The sequence below is a fragment of the Echinops telfairi genome, unplaced genomic scaffold, assembly GCF_000313985.2.
Source record: "Echinops telfairi isolate 266 unplaced genomic scaffold, ASM31398v2 ScPeMD7_7420;HRSCAF=8458, whole genome shotgun sequence".
In the NCBI taxonomy this organism is placed as follows: domain Eukaryota; kingdom Metazoa; phylum Chordata; class Mammalia; order Afrosoricida; family Tenrecidae; genus Echinops; species Echinops telfairi.
The window spans coordinates 13,643,421-13,650,790 of record NW_022111320.1 but is presented as its reverse complement, the minus strand read 5'-3'; the positions used below and the strand labels follow the sequence as shown (position 1 = coordinate 13,650,790).

General features: G+C 43.3%; 1 protein-coding gene across 1 annotated transcript in view; it reads left to right on the top strand.

Moving 5' to 3' along the window:
* The first annotated feature begins 2,373 nt into the window (after positions 1-2,373).
* ZBBX (zinc finger B-box domain containing) overlaps positions 2,374-7,370 on the top strand; it is a 154,526-nt gene continuing 149,529 nt past the window's right edge. The window contains exon 1 of the mRNA XM_045297668.1: positions 2,374-2,414. The gene's annotated coding sequence lies outside the window, so the exon portion shown is untranslated. The remainder of the gene's footprint in view (positions 2,415-7,370) is intronic.

Sequence of the window (7,370 nt, the reverse complement as noted above, 5' to 3'; positions counted from 1 at the left end):
GCCGACTGCAGGAGGAAAGCTGAGTCAGTGAATGAATAAGCATCTCAGCACTAGCAGGGGTCTCCACACGGCTGCTCCAGCACTCAAGGCTGCATTGGGATAGGTCCATGTAGCTTCTCCTTGGGGATGTCTTGTAGGAAGTCAATCTTGCATAAACTTATTTTCATTGCTACTTCATAACTGTAATTTTGCTACTGTTATGAATCAGGAAAACCCTGTGAAAGGGTCATTCGACCCCCAAAGGGGTTGTGACCTACAGGTTGAGAACCGCTGAAAACAGTGATACTAGAATGTTTACCTTGCTCAAAATAACACAACAATTGAGTGTGACATTACCAGAACACACATGACAATAATTTATAATCATATACAATTTAATCAGCCAAAAGAAAACAGTGAGTGTGTTCTTAAAATGGAGATTGACAGACACATTAATTTAAAAAGCAGCAGAATCTTAACCATAATAATTGAGAGTGTTAGCCCAGAAAAAGGTAGAAGCCATAGGTGTTTATAGAGCTGAGACTACAATATTAAACACACATTCTACTTGCAATGTATGAAGTAGATATCAAAACCCAGCATATTTGGAAACTAAAATAACATGAAGTTTATCATAGATGTCTCCTTTTTTCAAGTAAAAAATAGAAATTTACAAATATAAGTTAAAATTATATATGTATATGTGTATATTATAACCAAAGGCATGATGATGACCCAAGGTTCAGTGCTCAGTTGCTAACCAAAATGGCAGCAGTTCAAACCCACCCAGTGGGGCCTTTGGAGAAAAGACCTGACAATCTGTCCCAGCAGAAATTATAGTAGGAAACCCTCTGAGGCAGCCTGATGTACTTTGTCATAAAGGCTTCTGAGGAGTCCGAATTGAACTGATGGCAAACAAAATGCCCGGGTAGTGCCTGGTCTGTGATTTGCTGTCAAGCAAAAAGTTGATAGTTCAAACTCACGGGAGGTACCACAAAATAAAGGCCTAGAAATCTGCTTGTGTAAACATGACAGCCCAAAACATGACAGCTCTGGAGCAGCCCTGCTAATCACCACATGACAGCAGTTAAAAACCACAAAACATACCTATATTTACACTCACAAAACCTCATGTATCATATAGTTGGCATAACCACAGTTCTAGCCTTGCCAGAAGAAAGACCTGGAGTCTAATATTGAGCTTGTATATTGAAACTTTTGATAAAAAATTACCGTTGATATATATGGACCTGGAATTTCTGAGGCAAAAGTCTTGGATTACTTCCTCTTCCTGCTATTTACTATGTACTGTGGGGTTGAGTTACTCAAATGTTCTCTAACTTAGTTTTATTACATGAGAATAGAGGGTGATAAAAATATCTACCTCACTGGAATTTTATGTATTAAATATCAGAGATGAAGCTCTTAGAACTGTGCCTCGGATGACTGCTCAGTAAGTATTTTTGCCATTGTTAAGTGTCATTGAGTCCGTTCCTACTCACACTGACCTTGTGGTCAACAGAAGGTAGCACTCCCAGGCCCCGCCACACTCACAATCGTCCCCATGCCCACACCCATTGTTGCCGCCACTGTGTCAATCCAACTCCTCGAGGGCCGTCTCTTTCCTGTTGTCCTCCAAACATGATGTCCTTCTGGGACTGATCACTTCTGAAGTCATGTTCAACATAAGTAAAACGAAGTCTTGCCATCCTAGCCTCTAAGGAGCACTCTGGCCATACTTCTTCCAAGACACATCAGTTTGCATTTTTAGCAGTCCATGGTATTTTTAATATTCTTCCCCAGCACCACAATTCAAATGTATTTCTTCTTCTATCTTCCTTATTCAGTGTCCAGCTTTCACATGCATATAAGACCATTGAAATTACTATGGCCTGGGTCAGATGCACCCTAGTCCTTGCTTGTGGGGCAGATTTACCTAAGGCAACGCGTCTTTTGATCTGTTGGCTGCTGCTTCCACGAGCATTGATTGTGGATACAAGAATGACAGAATCCTTGAGAATTCAAACCATTTTTTCTCCCATTATCATGTTTCCTATTGTGAGGATTTAACTGGCTGTTAAAATATCATATTGACTGTATTATTTATTATTCGATCACTTCGGTTGCTATGCGTGGGGATCTACTGCATGGCAACGTGTTTGGAGGATTTTGAGAGAAGAATGGAACTCCCAGCCTGGAGACCAAGACGCCCCCTATCCCACTCCTCCCCTCAAGAAAGCACAGGTTTCCCCTGCCCTTGCCTACCTGCGCCAACACCTTTCTCTCTACGCAGCGCTCCCCTGCGCCCTCTTCCGGTACCCGGAGGCAGGACCACGCGTTCTGGTTGCTGTGGCTACCGAGGTAGCGCCGTAACCAAGGAGACCGAAGAGGAAGCTCTGGGCGGCAGACCGGGCAGCGGCTGCTGGGGTCTCCAGGTGGGTGGACCGGCTGCTGGTGGCGGCGGCGGGCGGAGGGGCTGGAGCAGGGTGGTGGCCGAGGCGGGTGCGGGCGGCGCCGCGGGAAGGGAGACGGGCGCGGCGGAGCTGAGGCCCCGCGCACTGGGCGGCAGGCTCGGGAGGTGTTTGCTGAGCAGCCGACATGCCGGCGGGCTGGAGACTCCGCCCAGGTCCCACGAAATGAGTCACATAAACAAGGCCTCCGTTTGTCGCCCGGCGTGTCGCTGGAGATGTGGATTCAAGGTGGACCCTGGGCTGTGAAAGATGGTGAAACCGGGGTCTTAAATAGGTATACCTCGCCCGTAGCCGTTCCGCCATAGGAAAACCATCTAGCACCGTCTACAACCACGTCGCAGGTACCTTCTGCGTTCTTAAAGTCCACTCTCCTACTAAGTAAACAACTAGGCGGAGATCGACGGAGGGGCCGCAGGGGAAACTGATTCCCGAGACTTCTGAAGCTGTGAAAGTTTCGGATTTTTCAAAACACTTTATTCCCCACATCAGCATTAGAGGCACTCATATATACCAGGATAAGTTACATGTTTTGTTGGTTATAACTTGGCTTCTTAAATCCGAAGTTACGAAGTCTTTAAAAAACACATTAGAAATTTGAAGGTATGCAAGATTGACATGCAGATTACACACTTACGGAGATTCAACAATCTCCTTCCCCTCTCCTTAGCACCCTATTTATTAGCTTCATAGAGCGTTCCCTTGACACACCCTCCCATATACTTGCCAATTGCTATTAAAAAAATAATTTTGCTGCCATTGATTCCCCCTCCTAGTGAGTCTGTAAATCAGACTACCGCTGCCCTTGTGGATTTCCAAGAAGGTAATGTTAATGGAGTAAAAAGCCTCGTCTTTCTCCTGCAGAGCAGCTGATGGTTAATAACCCAATGCTTCATTTAATGTATTCGTATAAGTTGCTATATGGATACATTTATATATGATCTCCCTCAAAAGGTCAATATTTCCTGCAGTGATTACATTTGCCTTAAATGTAAAACTAAAAAACAAACTTTCCTAATAGGAGTGTAAGCTCCGTGAGGATTGTTACTATGACTATCTGGTTGGCTTTGTTGCTCATTGTCCACACTGATACACAATGCTTATTGATTCTTCATCAATATCTGACAAGAGGACATGAAAAAGCAAAACAAATTTTGATGTTGTGTAAAAGAGAGCATTTTAAAAACCGTTTGTATCTTCTGGTAAATTGTACAACAAATTAGAAAATATTTAAAACTTATCACATTATTTTTGGCAAACATACATTGAGCTTCTGATCTGTGTAGGCTCTTTGTTGAAAACTGGGAATTCAAAGATTAGTGGTAGGCTTGCCTTCCAATTATTTGGTTTTGGGAAAATAGCACACTCACTCCTCATTCATCAATATGGTCAGATTCCAATGCTCTATATGACAATTGGCATCATGCCAAGATGGATAGGTACATCCAATCACAAAATGAAGGGTAACTGCATCATTACATAAGTGCCAAATTACATCATGTAGCTGCCAGATTTCATCAGTAGATAACTGCCAAAGCACAGAAAATCATGGCCTAGCCATGTAACTTTAACCAACACAGCTATTGTTACATTCATCTCCCATGTTGAAGTTCATTCCTGCCAGACTTACATTAGTTATTCTCAAAATTAGTTATATTATGATCTAAATCCAAAATGTCAGAAAATGAGTTAGTTGATAAGTGAGGAATAGGTATACATATTTAACAAAGAAATAGAGTAGCACAAAGTGGACATTACAGCAAACTACCATGAGTCCTTACAAAAGGAGAAGCTCACTTCTAATAGAAAACATCTTGAAACAAATTGGCCTTCGAATTGGGCACATAAAACTTGGTGAGTAGACGTGGGAAATAAGCTTAGGAAGATTGGGACAGATTTTGTAGCAGCTTAACTGCTAGGCAGAGTCACTGGACACAGTTCTTAAGAAACCATTTTGGGAGGGAGAGGAAAAATGTTTTGGAGAGCAAATGTTTTGAGAATGATGAAGGCAATGAATGTACAAATGTGCTTTACACAATTGATGTATATATGGATTGTGATAAGAGTTGTATAAGCCCCTAATAAAATGATTAAAAATAAAAGTAAAAAATCATTTTAATTCTGGGATCTAGATAGCAGAATTGGTGTGAGGAGGCTGGTGGTACTATGTGCTGAAGCTTTGGGCTACTAACTGCTGTTTGAACTTACCAATTGCGCTGAAAGAGAAAGATGAAGTTGTCTATTCTTATAAAAATTTACAGCCTCTGAAGCACTATATAAGTCTGAACTATTTAATGGCAGTGGATTGAAGAGCCATAGTAGGGGAGTGGGTAAGTGTGGCTGCTAATCACAAGGTCAGCAGTTTGAAACTATTAGCTGAAGAAGTCACAAATCTGGGACATCCCCCTCCTTACACCTTAACTCCTGACTGGAGAAAATTCAAGGATGGAGACAGTACAATCAAGCAAGTAAGCTTTTATTTTATTGGAAAAAGAATACACTAGTCTGGATGCCCTCCTGTAAGTTTTATATCCTCAGCTACAGGTTTTCAAGTCTACTCTCTTCAGATATCAGATACACATATTGAGTCCATATGGTCTTTTCCCAGAACTGTTGAAACAGTTTGTTTTATTTGGGGGATGGTGAGAGTAGAAGCTCATCCTTACATAGCTGCTTCCTACTGAGTATGGTGATAGAACAGGGTGTAAGAAGATATCACCTGTTCCCTCTCAGGGCAGGTTGGGGTTAGGGTTTGTTGGAGATCTTGTGGGTGTGGACTTCAATGGCTGAGGAGCTAGCGTTAGCGAAGACCTGGAGCGATTTCCCTTTCAATGGAACGAGATCAAACACAAGGCTGCTATACAGAGAGGCCTTTATTATGCATGCTTAAGCCAGGGCTCCAGTCCTCAGGTGTTTAACCACTCACACCATCTTGGGCTAAAGCCCTGAACAAAAAAAATTCTTAAGTATATATCTGTGAGGTACAGGGTGTTCCCAGCTCCCCCTCTTTCCACCCCACCCCCACCCCCCCTCACCACCATCAGTCCACTGATTAGCTCACTTGAGGTAGGTTGGCTGTCTGGTCCTTTGTGTAGTTCCCGCACTGGCTGGTTAGTCCTCCCCTCGGCGTTTGGCTTTGTCTTGCTGCTCCCAGGTTGGCTAGCCTCAGTTTCCGGGTATCCTACTTGGCACTGCTAGGAAACATGAAACCACAACCTGCCTGAGATCGTGGTACCAGTCACAGGGCAATCTGGCTTTACACTAGAGGGCTGAATACCGAGGCATAAATAGCTTTTAGCCTAGAAGATATTAAGTGGACAAGCATATTAAGAATACATGATCCAGAGAGCAATAAAACTATTCAAGAGGCTGGTGGACTTAAGAAAGGCAAGCAAGAGCTCCAAGGCCACATACTGGACCAGGAATGTGCCATCCTTGTTCTCCCTGGGCCTTGAGCTGCCTTGCTTATATAGGAAACAGCAAATGTGATTTTGAACTTGACTAATCTGGTTAGCCCCAAAGTTTTTGTTTGGTACAGATTCCTCCCTGTGCAGCAGCTACCATATCTAGGCATCTTCCATTTTGGAGTGCATCAGCTTCTAGGGAGTTTATGTGGTTTTGTAGGGTGAAAACAGAGGCTGCCATACAGATGTTGAGTCAAGCCGTTTGAAGAGATAACTGTGGGAGAAAGACCAGCCCCCACAACTAATCGTGTGTTCGATAGGTGGCATTGTACGGTTAAACAATACATATATATAATAAAGTTATAGCATGAGAGAAGAGAGATTGAAATAATGGAGTCAGACACATTTCATAGTAGCATGCCCATCTCAGCCCTGCTTGGTGGTCCACGTGGAGATGGGAGACCCTAGGGCAGGAGAGAGGGGAGGGGAAGGAGGACAAGGGGAAAGGGAACGGGAGCGAGGATGGGGTGGGTGTGGGGGTGTGGAGAGCACCAGAATGAGAGAGAAGAAAGAGATAGAAAGAGAGAGAGAGATTGATTCTTTATTGCTCACCAAGGCTTATATATCTTTGGAGGGTGTGCAAGCCCCCTAATTACAGGTAAAGATATACGTCACAGGAAGGGGTTGTACTATAGGTAATACTGTACAGTAATGCGAGGGGGACAACCTAGGGGTACACATGCTATATGAAAAGGAGGAATTATGGGTATACACGTGACAAGATGGGTGGATCCCAGATTGAGGATGACAGCCTTACTTTGGATGCCACTGAGCAGGTTTGACCTGTTCTCTGGCTCTCCATGGAAACCATTATCAGTAGGGTGTGAACCCCACCTACTATGGGCCAGACTGATGGCTGGAAGCCTTCAGGGAGAAATAACCCATTGTCCTTAACAGCAATAAGTGGGCTCCACCTGTGGTGGGACCAGACTTTAGTCTGGCAACTGAGTGTCTCTAAGCATCTGACCTCTCACCATATGCTGGCAAATAGCCTCCAATGTTTGGCATATCTTTGGGGGACACAAAGCTGAGGAGAAGTCTCTTTATAATCCCACAAAATACCATAGCTGAAATTCAGTGGAATGAAATGGCTCCTGTATAGTGCTGATTCCTACTAAAATTGGAATTGAGAATCTTGCCCTCTTTTCTATTTTTGTGAGTGATGCTTAGGTATTGGGGCCATAGCTTTAGCCACAAATATAGGTGGTAGAACTTTTAAGGCATGAAGTCCAGTTCATATAGTGGGTAGGTAATGATAAGAAGATTCTCTCTTTTTTAAAAATCATTTTATTAGGGGCTCATACAACTCTTATCACAATCCATTCATATATCAATTGTGTAAAGCGCATTTGTACATTCAAAACATTTCCTCTCCACTTAAACCCCGGACATTAGGTCCCCATTTTCCCCTCCCTCCCCCCTCCCCCCTCCCTCATGATCCCTTGATAGTTTATAAATT